Raw genomic sequence first — 11,469 nt, 5'->3', positions numbered from 1 at the left:
CTTTTCTCTCTAGACTGACAACTCTTTTTAAGGGAGGCATTTCTCTGAAAGGTCTTCCAGGTGGTTCAGTGGTAAAGAGCCAATGCAGGAGACATAGGAGATGTGGGTTTGAAGGTCCCCTGGAGGAGGAACTGGCAACCTGCTCCAGTATGCTTGCCTGGAAAATCCCATGGACAGAGGAGCCTGGCAGGCTGCAGCCCATGGGGTTGCAAAGAGTCAGTCATGACTGAGGGACTTAGCAGCCATGCATTTCTCTGAAAAGTTAAGTGGAAAACAAATTAGATATAGCCTGTTAAGTTGCCCTAAGTGCTGTCATGTGGACTTCAGGGTTCTTATCCCAGCAATGGAGGAGAATTCTGGTTTAAGTGGCAAAGCAACAGGTGATATGTCTTATTGATGAGGGATAGCTCTGCAGAAGGCTGGATGTTCTTGATCAAATTTATTTCAGTGACCAAGTATGTCAGGGTAGCACCTTAGGAAAAGACATTCATTGGTCTTACAATTGAATTTACACAGACCCAAATTCATTGTTCTTGTCTTGGAGCTAAATTCAAATTTGAAATAAAAATTAAGATGCTGTATTTAAAGCTGCAGACTGTAAATCGTTGCACTGTTTCCCAGCTTACCACCCTCCTGTGCCTACTCCCACCCTCTTAGGTCAACAGGTTCTCTGCCTGGAAAACACAGGTGATGTGGAACTGATGACAGTACTTCCATGGATGAACAATAAAGTGGACAGTCTTAGCTTAGTGACCCTACCTTCCTGACTCTCCCCTTAATAATGAAACAATTAAACCTGCACCATAACGCTAAAGCAGTACTGGCTCTCTTCTAGCTGGCCATGTATCTTACAGGAGATTGTATTCCATTTAGTTCTCCTACTCCATCATCTTGAGACCTCCTTCTTCAAAGTCTAGATTTTCTTATCTGTAAAATAACAAAGTTGATCTTGAAGACCTCTATTAAGAATGGAAAACAGCTTATAGATCCTGAATTCAAGTTATATGAAACCAACAGAGTCCAGACCTAGGTTGAGTGGGGACAGGCCCCAGCCCTCTGCATTCCTGGAGCTCCCCCTCTCAGGAGAGCAGAGATCACAGGGTCTCCCATGGCGGTTTGCAGCCCAGGCACATGTACATCTTGGATGTTTTGGTCCTTTAAGGGCAGGCGGCTCAAAGCGTCCCCTGCTCTTTATTCTTTGATTTCACTGAAGGAGCAGTAGCTGGGCCCCAGGCCTCACACGGTGCAGTCAGTGCTCTCGCTGACACACTTGCCACAGTGACATTCAGTGGCCACTGGGTACGTGTACAGGGAGTCTGCATGGTGAGCACAGCCAGGCACTTTCACCGTCTCGTAGACCAGCTCCTTGAAGGTACATGTTTTCTGGATATTGGGCCTTGCTGAGTCCCCGTACACCAAGTCCTCAGTGGTTTAGGAATTAGGTTCCATTATTCTGCAAGTTTCTGTTTGGCTTAGTAAATAAGGGACAGGGATTTAATACTGCTTGCTCTAATATTTCCTTTCAGAAGACCAGTTTCTAGGATCCTTAAGCACAGAAAATTTGACCTCATAAAGGAACTCATGTTGTTTTTGTTCAGTCACCAAGTCACGTCCCACTTTGCAACCCCATGGACTGAAGCATGCCAGGCTTCCCTGTCCTTCACTATTTCCTGGAGTTTGCCCAAATCCATGACCATCGAGTCGGTGATGCCATCTAACCATCTCATCCTCTGCCATCCCCTTCTCCTCCTGCCTTCAATGTTTCCCATTATCAGGGTCTTTTCTATTGAGTTGACTCTTCACATCAGGTAGCCAAAGTATTGGAGCTTCAGTTTTAGCATTAGTCCTTCCAGTGAATATTCAGGGTTGATTTCCTTTAGGATGGACTGGTTGGCTCTCCTTGCAGTCCAGGGACTCTCAAGAGTCTTCTCCAACATCACAGTTCAAAAGCATCAGTTCTTTAGCACTCAGCTTCCTTTATGGTCCAACTCCCACATCCATACATGATTACTGAAAAAAACCATAGCTTTGACTGTACAGACCTTTGTCAAAAAAGTGATATCTTTGCTTTTTAATATGCTGTCTAGGATTGTCATGGCTTTTCTTCCAAGGAACAAGCATCTTTTAATTTCATGGCTGCAGTTACCATCTGCAGTGATTTTGGAGCCCAGGAAAATAAAATATGCCACTGTTTCCACATTTTCCCCATCTATTTACCATGAAATGATAGAAGTGGATGCCTTGGTCTTAGTTTTTTGAATGTTAAGTTTTAAGTCAGCTTTTCACTCTCCTCTTTCACCTTCATCAAGAGGCTCTCTAGTTCCTCTTCACTTTCTGCCATTATGGTGGTGTCATCTGCATCTGAGGTTGCTGATATTTCTCCTGGAAATCTTGATTCCAGCTTGTGATTCATTGGCATTTCATGTGATATACTTTGAATAGAAGGTAAATAAGCAGGGTGACTATACAGTCTTGACATATTCCTTTCCCAACTTTGAACCAGTCTGTTGTTCCATGCCTTGTTCTAACTGTTAACTTCTTGACCTGCATACAGGTTTCTCAGGAATAACGTAAGGTGGTCTGGTATTCCCATATTTTAAGAATTTCCCGCAGTTTGTTGTAATCCACACAATCAAAGGCTTTAGTATAGTCAATGAAGCAGAAGTAGATATTTTCCTGGAGTTCCCTTACTTTTTCTATGATCCAACAGATCTTGCCAATTCAATCTCTGGTTCCTCTCCATTTCTAAATCTGGCTTGTATATCTGGAAGCTCAGTCCCTTGTGGGGTCACTGTTCCTTTCCCTTGGATTCTGGAAGTCAAGATGGTGGTGTAGAAGGACATGGGTTCATCTTCTCATAATTGAAGTCTCTGCGATGAGCAGAGCAGTTAAAAACAGGTGAGAAAACGGCTTGAGGGAGCAAGAAAGGAGCTCATATTATACCGCTGTTCTGAAGTATCCTGGGAATGTTACAGAAAGTGTAGTTATCTCTTTTCTCTCTACCATAAGAGTACCCATATATTTAATATTTCTAAAACTCTATAAAAACTTTGAATTTGTACAGCATAAAAACATGCAAAGATAAAGTAATACAGAAGATATGACCTTTGCAATTTAAAGATGGGTGTTTTATTTTATTTTTTGTACTTAGTCATCTTAAGCTATATTAATGACAGGTAAAAACATAGCATTTGGGTTTAATTGCTTAGAAAAATATTTCCAACTTTTTTCTATGTATATTTAATCTTTTCTATGTATATTTAAAAGAGGAATAGGAACCATAAGGTCAATTATTTTGTCTAAAATGTTTGGGAAATCACATATTGGATTCTGATATTCTTTTGCCTTTTAGGTTCTTCCTTGCCATTGCCTTAAATTTTGTACCTGTGTAGGATTCTTAATCCAAAAGGTATATGATACAGTTTCAGTATCAGAACAGGTCAAACATATTTCATTTTTCTGCATGCCCACTAAGAAAATAATTGGCTTTGAGGGAGAATGGGGGCTGCTGGATAGTTCATTTCTCAGCTGGCCATCAGGCCTACATCTCACTCAAAGTGTGGTAAGTTGAGTTTTATCGATCAGCTCATTTAATATTAAATAAATAAAGTATTTTCATTAAGATGCAGCACTTTCAATTTCAGTTTATCGAACTTCTAAATAGCCAAATGTGTAGAAAAGCAACAAAGAAACATTTTCCCCTTTAGCTGGTTTATTTTGAAGAAGCTGTGACAATGTAGACAAATGGCTTAATACCTTTATTCCTTGATTTTCTTAACAGCATAAAGAAGGGTGTAGGTTTGCTGACTCATTTTGGCTTGTCTCCAGGGATTGATTGCTCTCAGGCTGCTAGTTGGTATTGTATTAAAAATGGGCCAATAAAATGAATTTTATAATTGGCTGCTTGTATTTTTTATTTGGCTGTAAACTGAATGTTATTACTATCCCTGTTGCAGAGGTACGCCTTTTATTATTGCAATTGTTATTTTAAAGACTATTGACAATATTCCATGTTTAATTATAGATATGTACTCATGCCCGTGTTTATCCCTCAATAGGTAAAGCTAGCAGAAAAATGTTCTTTTAAAATGCAGAGTTGGCACATTAGTGAAGCATTCATTTACATCAATCTGAGCTGTCCTGAATTTGTTTTATCCAAATTAAATCCAAACCCAAACATCTAAATGATATCATGGTAATTTACCTCAATTACAACACAGACAGTGTTGGCTAAGGGACTCATGGCTATAATTTAGAAGAGACAAAATATTGACAGAGTGGTAATCAATGAAACGGGGCTTATCCAGACCCTGAGCACCCTCACTTCCAGCAAAGCAAAGTGCCTACCCGGGTGTAGCAGTAGCCGGCACACCACGTGGTGTTGATGCTTATGCAGAAGCTACATTCCCTTTTCTCCACCATGATGGTGATGTTGGTCAGCTCGCAACTGCTGCAGCAGATTGCTCTCCAGCAACAGAAAAGGAAGGAGAACTGGACAGACTTCATCCTGGACTGGGAAGCAAGCAATTAGAAATCCCAAAGTATTTTCACATTCATGGACTTTGACCCATTCAAATTGAACTGAGATCAACCTGTTTCCCAAACTCTACCATCTCATTCAAATTCAACAGGCACTCTTTGACAAAAGAGAGACACAGTAACATGTCAAAAATTCTCATGTAGTTCTTTAAGTGGAGGTGCAGTTTTTTTAAGGATTAAAATGTCACGGGTTATATATCTGAAAAAAAAAATGCAGAAAAACACTAATTTGAAAAGATACATGCACCCATATGTTGGCAGTTTACTATTGCTAAAATATGGTAGTAACCTCAGTGCCCATCCACAGACAGATGGGTAAAGATACACACACATATACACACAAACACACAATGGAATATTCAGTTCAGTTCAGTTCAGTCACTCAGTCGTGTCCGACTCTCCGCGACCCCATGAATCACAGCACGCCAGGCCTCCCTGTCCATCACCAACTCCCGGACTTCACTCAAACTCATGTCCACAGAGTCGGTGATGCCATCCAGCCATCTCATTCTCCGTCGTCCCCTTCTCCTCCTGCCCCCAACCTTTCCCAGCATCAGAGTCTTTTCCAGTGAGTCAACTCATCGCATGAGGTGGCCAAAGTATTGCAGTTTCAGCTTCAGCATCAGTCCTTCCAATGAACACCCAGGATCGATCTCCCTTAGAATGGACTGGTTGGATCTCCTTGTGGTACAGGGACTCTCAAGAGTCTTCTCCAACACCACAGTTCAAAAGCATCAATTCTTCGGTGATCAGCTTTCTTCACAGTCCAACTCTCACATCCATACAGGACCACAGGAAAAACCATTGCCTTGACTAGCCGGACCTTGGTTGGCAAAGTAATGTCTCTGCTTTTTAATATACTATCAAGGTTGGTCATAACTTTCCTTCCAAGGAGCAAGCGTCTTTTAATTTCATGGCTGCAATCAGCATCTGCAGTGATATTACTCAGCCATAAAAAGAATGAAATGTTGCCATTCGCAGCAACGTAGATGGACTTAGAGGGCACTGTGCTGAGTGAAATAAGTCAGACAGTGAAAGACAATTACTGTATGATATCACTTATATGTGGGATCTGAAAAATACAAAAAACTAGTGAATATAATAATAAAACAGAAGCAGACTCACAGATGCAGAGAACAAATTCGTAGCTGCTGTGGGAAGAGGGGAGAGGGGAGGGGCAATATAAGGCAGGGCATCAACAGGGACAAAGTATTAGATATAAACTAAGCTACAAGGATATATTGCATAACACAGGGAATGTAGCCACTATTTTATAGTAAGTGGAGTATAACCTTTATAACTTGTGAGTCACTGTATTGTACATCTGAAACATATAATATTGTAGAGCAACTATATATCAATTTAAACAATATCTCAGGGGGCTGTCTTAATATAAACATTAAGTTGTTGTCGGTAGCTAAGACTGTGCTTCTAGTGCAGGGGACACAAGTTCCACTCCTGGTCAGGAAACTAAGATCCTGCATGCCAAGTGGTGCAGCATCCCCCAAAATAAACTCTTTTAAAGTGACAGATTTCCCTGTAAGTATTGCTTTAGATTCATCTCCAAATCTTAATTCAAGGTGATTTGTCATTATTCAGTTAAATATATTTTCTAATTTCTCTTTTCCTTTCTTCATTGATCCATAGGTTGTTTGGAAGCATGTTGTTTTAAGTTCCATATTTGGAGGGATTTTCCTGATGTTTTCATTATTGATTATGTAATTCCCTTGTGTTTAGAAAACAACACTTTGTGTACTTTCTGTCATTTTAAACCTTTTGAGATATTCTGCTGGTTTGAGGTGAGATGTTATAAGGGTCTTGATAGTGTTGTTTGACTCTTCTATATATTTTCTAACTTTCTGTCTGCTTGTTCTATTGATTACTGAGAGAAGAATGTTGAATATGGTCACTTTACCTGGATAATTAGTGTTTTTAAAACATATCTTTTCCATCCTGTGTCTTTGTATTTAAAGTGCATTTCATCTGGAAAGCATATAGTTGAGTCTTGCTTTTAAAAGCAATCCAGTCTAATAATCTTTGTCTTTTAATTGGAGTGCTCAGAATCTTTAAATTGAGCATAATTTTGATAGTCATGGGTTTATGGTCATCATATTGTTCTTTGTTTCATTTATTCTTTGTTCATTTTTCCACTTACTCTGTATCTTTTTGAATTGGTTATTTTTTAGTATTTGTTTCATCTCCACTATTGGCTTAACAGCTTGATTTATTTATTTGTTTGTTCATTCTCAAGTTTAAAATGCATCCTTTACCTCAAGTAATATTCCACTTTACACATAATGAAAGTTTGTACTTATAACATTCCATTTTTCTCCACCCTCATTCTTTGTGCAGTTGTTATTTATTTTACTTCAACATTATTCTAATCCCTCACTATGTTGTTTTTATCTTTGTTCTAAGTAGTCGATTATTTTTTTAAGATACTTAAACAATGAGAAAAGGCTTTTGTATTTACTCACATATTATCATTTTCAACACATATTATTTTCCTCCTATCTAATGAGTGTTCTTTAGAATTCTTTGTCATGCACATTATCTGGCAATGCATTCTCTCAATCTTAAATTTACTAAAAATATCCTATTTCAACTTAGTTTTTGAAGGAATTTGCTTTCTAGTTACAGAATTTCTACCTAGAATTCTCCCTTAGCAAGTCTGTTTTTGGTAGTTTTATTTCGGTACTTCATATTCTTTATTTGCCTTGTTTCAGATGAGGATTCTGCAGTCTTATATATTTATCCCTTCTTTGTAATATGTCTTGTTTCCATTTGACTAGTTTAAAAATTTTATCACTAATTTTTCAGCCTGCCTTGCTGAATTTATACTTATTGGCAAGGCAACTACTCCAGTATTCTTGCTTGGAGAATCCCATGGATAGAGGAGCCTGGTGGGCTATAGTCCACAGGGTCACCAAGACTCAGACATGAATGAAGCGGCAGAGCACAGATGCATGGTATGCCTTGGTGTGGTTTTTTTTTGGGTTTTGCTACTGAGCTTTTGGTTTATGGTTTTTATTAAACTAGAGAAAATTTACAGAAAATTGCCAAACATTGCTTATCATTGCTTTGAATACAGAATAAGTAAAAAATACAGTTTTCTTCGACTTCTCTCTCTTGGTGTTCTGAAGTATCTATCTCATTGCTTATTTTGGAAAAGAATCAGAGTAAAGCTTTTAGCAGAGAAGAGCGTCAGTCTCAAGTTGGATAGGGCTCTAAGACAATCATTTTTAGTATAGCTGTCATAATTCTCAATGTAATAGTTTTATTGACATCATGCTCCTCTGCTAGACTGTGAACTCCATGAGAGACTAATGGGAACAAAGAAGGAGCTCAGTATTGTTTTGGTGAATGAATGAATAACATGTGGTCAGTGAGGCGATATTGATTTCTCAGAAACATGAAGACAGCTAAGGAGATAGTCAAGCCAGGGGAAGGAGGGAAGGAACCCACACTAGACATGTTGTCAGAGATATCTCCACAACCTCAGTCCAAAGTTCAGTGAAGGTTGGTCCAGGGTATCTAACCAGATGGGTTGGTTCAAGAGCAGCAAGAAACTCTGACCACCTAGCATGACCCAGAAGAAAGGCACAGATCTGGGGGACCCAACTGTATTAGTTTGCTAGAGCTGCCATAACAAAGTACCACAAACAAGGTGACTTACACAAGAGAAATTTATTGTTTCATAGTTCTGGAGGCTAGAAGTCCAAAATCAATAGATGTGATTCTTTCTGAGGGCTGTGAGCAAGAATCTGTTCCATTTTTCTTCCCTAGCTTCTGGTGATTTGCTGGCAGTCTTTGGAGTTTCTTGGTTTATCACTCTGATCTCTGCCTTCATCTTCACATAGCAGTACTTCTGTGTGCATCAGTTCAGTTCAGTTCAGTCGCTCAGTCGTGTCCGACTCTTTCCGTCCGTCCGTCCGTTCAGTCGCTCAGTCGTGTCCGACTCTTTGCGACCACGTGGACTGTAGCCCACCAGGCTTCTCCGTCCATGGGATTCTCCAGGCAAGAATACTGGAGTGGGTTACCATTTCCTTCTCCAGGGTATCTTCCCGACCCAGGGATCGAACCCGGGTCTCCCGCATTGGAGGCAGACGCTTTAACCTCTGAGCCACCAGGGAAGCCCGTCCGACTCTTTGCGACCCCATAAATCACAGCACGCCAGGCCTCTCTGTCCATCACCAACTCCCGGAGTTCACTCAAACTCATGTCCATCGAGTCGGTGATGCCATCTAGCCATCTCATTCTCTGTCGTCCCCGTCTCCTCCCACCCCCAATTCTTCCTAGCATCAGACTCTTTTCCAGTGAGTCAACTCGACGCATGAGGTGGCCAAAGTATTGCAGTTTCAGCTTCAGCATCAGTCCTTCCAATGAACATCCAGGATTGATCTCCTTTAGAATGGACTGGTTGGATCTCCTTGCAGTATAAGGGACTCTCAAGAGTCTTCTCCAGCACCACAGTTCAAAAGCATCAATTCTTCGGCGATCAGCTTTCTTTACAGTCCAACTCTCACATCCATACATGACCACAGGAAAAACCATTGCCTTGACTAGACGGACCTTTGCTGGCAAAGTAATGTCTCTGCTTTTTAATATGCTACCTAGGTTGGTCATAACTTTTCTTCCAAGGAGTAAGCGTCTTTTAATTTCATGGCTGCAATCAGCATCTGCAGTGATTTTGAATCATTCTGTGTGCATATCTCTGTCCAAATCCTCTCCCTTTATAAGCATACCAGACATATGGGATTAGGGACCCACTCTACTCCAGGATAACCCCATCTTAACTTCACTAATTATATCTCCATTATCACCAAATAAGGTCACATTCTGAGTTACAGGGCTTAGAATTTCAATATATGAGTTTTGATAGGGGGCACAATTCAACCCATAACACCAGCCGATCTAAATTTGAATCCTGTCTATTTCTTTTGCTGACTTGGCATTTTCACGTCTCAAAATGGAGATAACAGTGCTTATCCTTCAGGGAAATTATGAAGATTGAATAAGATAATGTTGGCAAAGCACTTAGCTTGAACTTGACACGTGGTAAACACTCAGTACATTGTGGCTTTTACTGTCCTGAGCTAAATGCCCATTGATTTATTGAATAATTGTGCTCCTCCTGAATATAACTAAGAAATAGGTCCATTTTTCATTTGATTCATTTGTCCATTAGAAATAGATCTGGTTTCTTTGAAATGTTTGCCAATTTGCTTCTCAGATTGTTTCTGGGGAGACGGGAAGATAACCACTGAATTTCATGGGCTTAAATAATTAAGCGAAAACAAGAGAACACTGATAATAAACACTTTTGTGTGCATTATAATTATGGAGCAATATCTTCTAGATAGTTAACCCTAGAGGCTTTATCGATTTAACTGAAATCTAATCATCTAACAACCCAGAAATACTGTTTTAAGCACTTCTCCAGAGAGACACTGTAATTAGCAGCTGGCCCCCTTCTGGGCAGTGGGGCTCCCACCCTGCTTGTGTTTGGTCAAGTAATTTTTCAGCCGAGTGATCATCCCAGAGGACATCATTTCCCTTTATACAGCTCCCTCAGTTTTGCTGGCCACAGCAAATTAGTTGCAGCCTTGCTCCTCAAAATGGTCAGGACTTTAACCTGAGCCTCCCTTCTCTTTGGAAGTGAAGGGAACACATTTAGAACTTTTGAGAGTTTGATACGGAGATCTGATCATTTTGATTGCTTCTGTGTGGTCAAGTTAGGGCTTCAGTTGCCTGAATCCGCTTCTACCCTTTCTCCATAGTGTAACTGAGACTGGTGTTTAGTTTGTTTCTTCAATTATTTCTTCTATGATATTCTGGATGCATGGCTTCTCATGAATGAGGAAAATGCCTTTTTCCCATTCCCAGTTTTCAAATGGAGGGGTTTTCCTTAAGAGCTGTCCTAGCCTCTTGAAAAGACCCTGATGCCAGAAAAGATTGAGGGCAGGCAGGGAAGGAGGCAACAGAGGATGAGATGGTTGGATGGCATCACTGACTCAATGAACATGAGTTTTTGCAAGCTCAGGGAGATACTGAAGGACAGGGAAGCCTAGTGTGCTGCAGTTTCGATGGGGTCGCAAGAAGTTGGACATGACTGAATGACTGAATTGAACTGAGCCTCTCGAAATATTTATTGCCCCCTCCTTGGAATGATGGAGAGTTTTACCTCACTGTAAACTTGGAAGTAGATGCTGGGTTTGCTTGACCTTGCTCTGCTCTCCCTTCTCTTAGACATGCATTTGCCCACAGAGAACATTCCTCCCCTACTACTCCTCCTTTCTAGCAGGGAGACAGCCCCTGCCTCAGTGGGTACCCACCTAATTTTGGAGGAGTTGGTAAGCTAGAGTTGCTTTTCCAACCATGAAGTTTATTTCTACTTAGCCTCTGTCAATAATGAGGGGGACCTGTAGGGCTCCTTCTGATATACTCCTGGTTCTATTTCTCAAAATTCTGGGCACTTGGGAATGGAGTCTTTAGATAAAGAGTTATTTATTTGAGTCTTGTAGGAAACAATGTTGGCTAACCTCTGAGAGTCATCAACAGAGTTCGTCTTTTTAATGTCTGATGAGAAAGAGTTTTCATGTATCCACCGGGCACTAGAAAATCTCTATTTAGAAAACACAAGGCAATTAAATATTAGACGCCCAAAACTCTTAGAGGAAGCAGAAGTAATTTTTATGAGGACCTATTTAAGAAGTTCAGAGCCTGTGGTAAGCATGGCTCACCAGAATTTCATTTAATGTTGAAAAGGATGTGGAACCAGGTCAAAATTCAGAGAGGATGTCATTTTACCTTGGTCAATCTTGTGAGTAAAAAGTAGAAAGTTAATCCTTTGTCATTAAACAAAGAATTACGGTATGGTACCTTGTAGCGGATCATGTTTAGGCACAGAACCAAGGGTTTTTCTAGTTT

At 40.3% G+C, this 11,469-nt stretch overlaps 1 pseudogene; it reads right to left on the bottom strand.

Moving 5' to 3' along the window:
* Positions 1-1,191: 1,191 nt before the first annotated feature.
* Positions 1,192-4,506, bottom strand: LOC129554050 (follitropin subunit beta-like; annotated as a pseudogene).
* Between the last annotated feature and the right edge of the window lie 6,963 nt (positions 4,507-11,469).

Source organism: Moschus berezovskii, chromosome 14, assembly GCF_049115385.1.
Source record: "Moschus berezovskii isolate FMDL1 chromosome 14, NW_MosBer_1.0, whole genome shotgun sequence".
In the NCBI taxonomy this organism is placed as follows: Eukaryota; Metazoa; Chordata; class Mammalia; order Artiodactyla; family Moschidae; genus Moschus; species Moschus berezovskii.
Note: the sequence above shows the minus strand (reverse complement) of the source record. Positions and strands in the feature narration are given on the sequence as shown.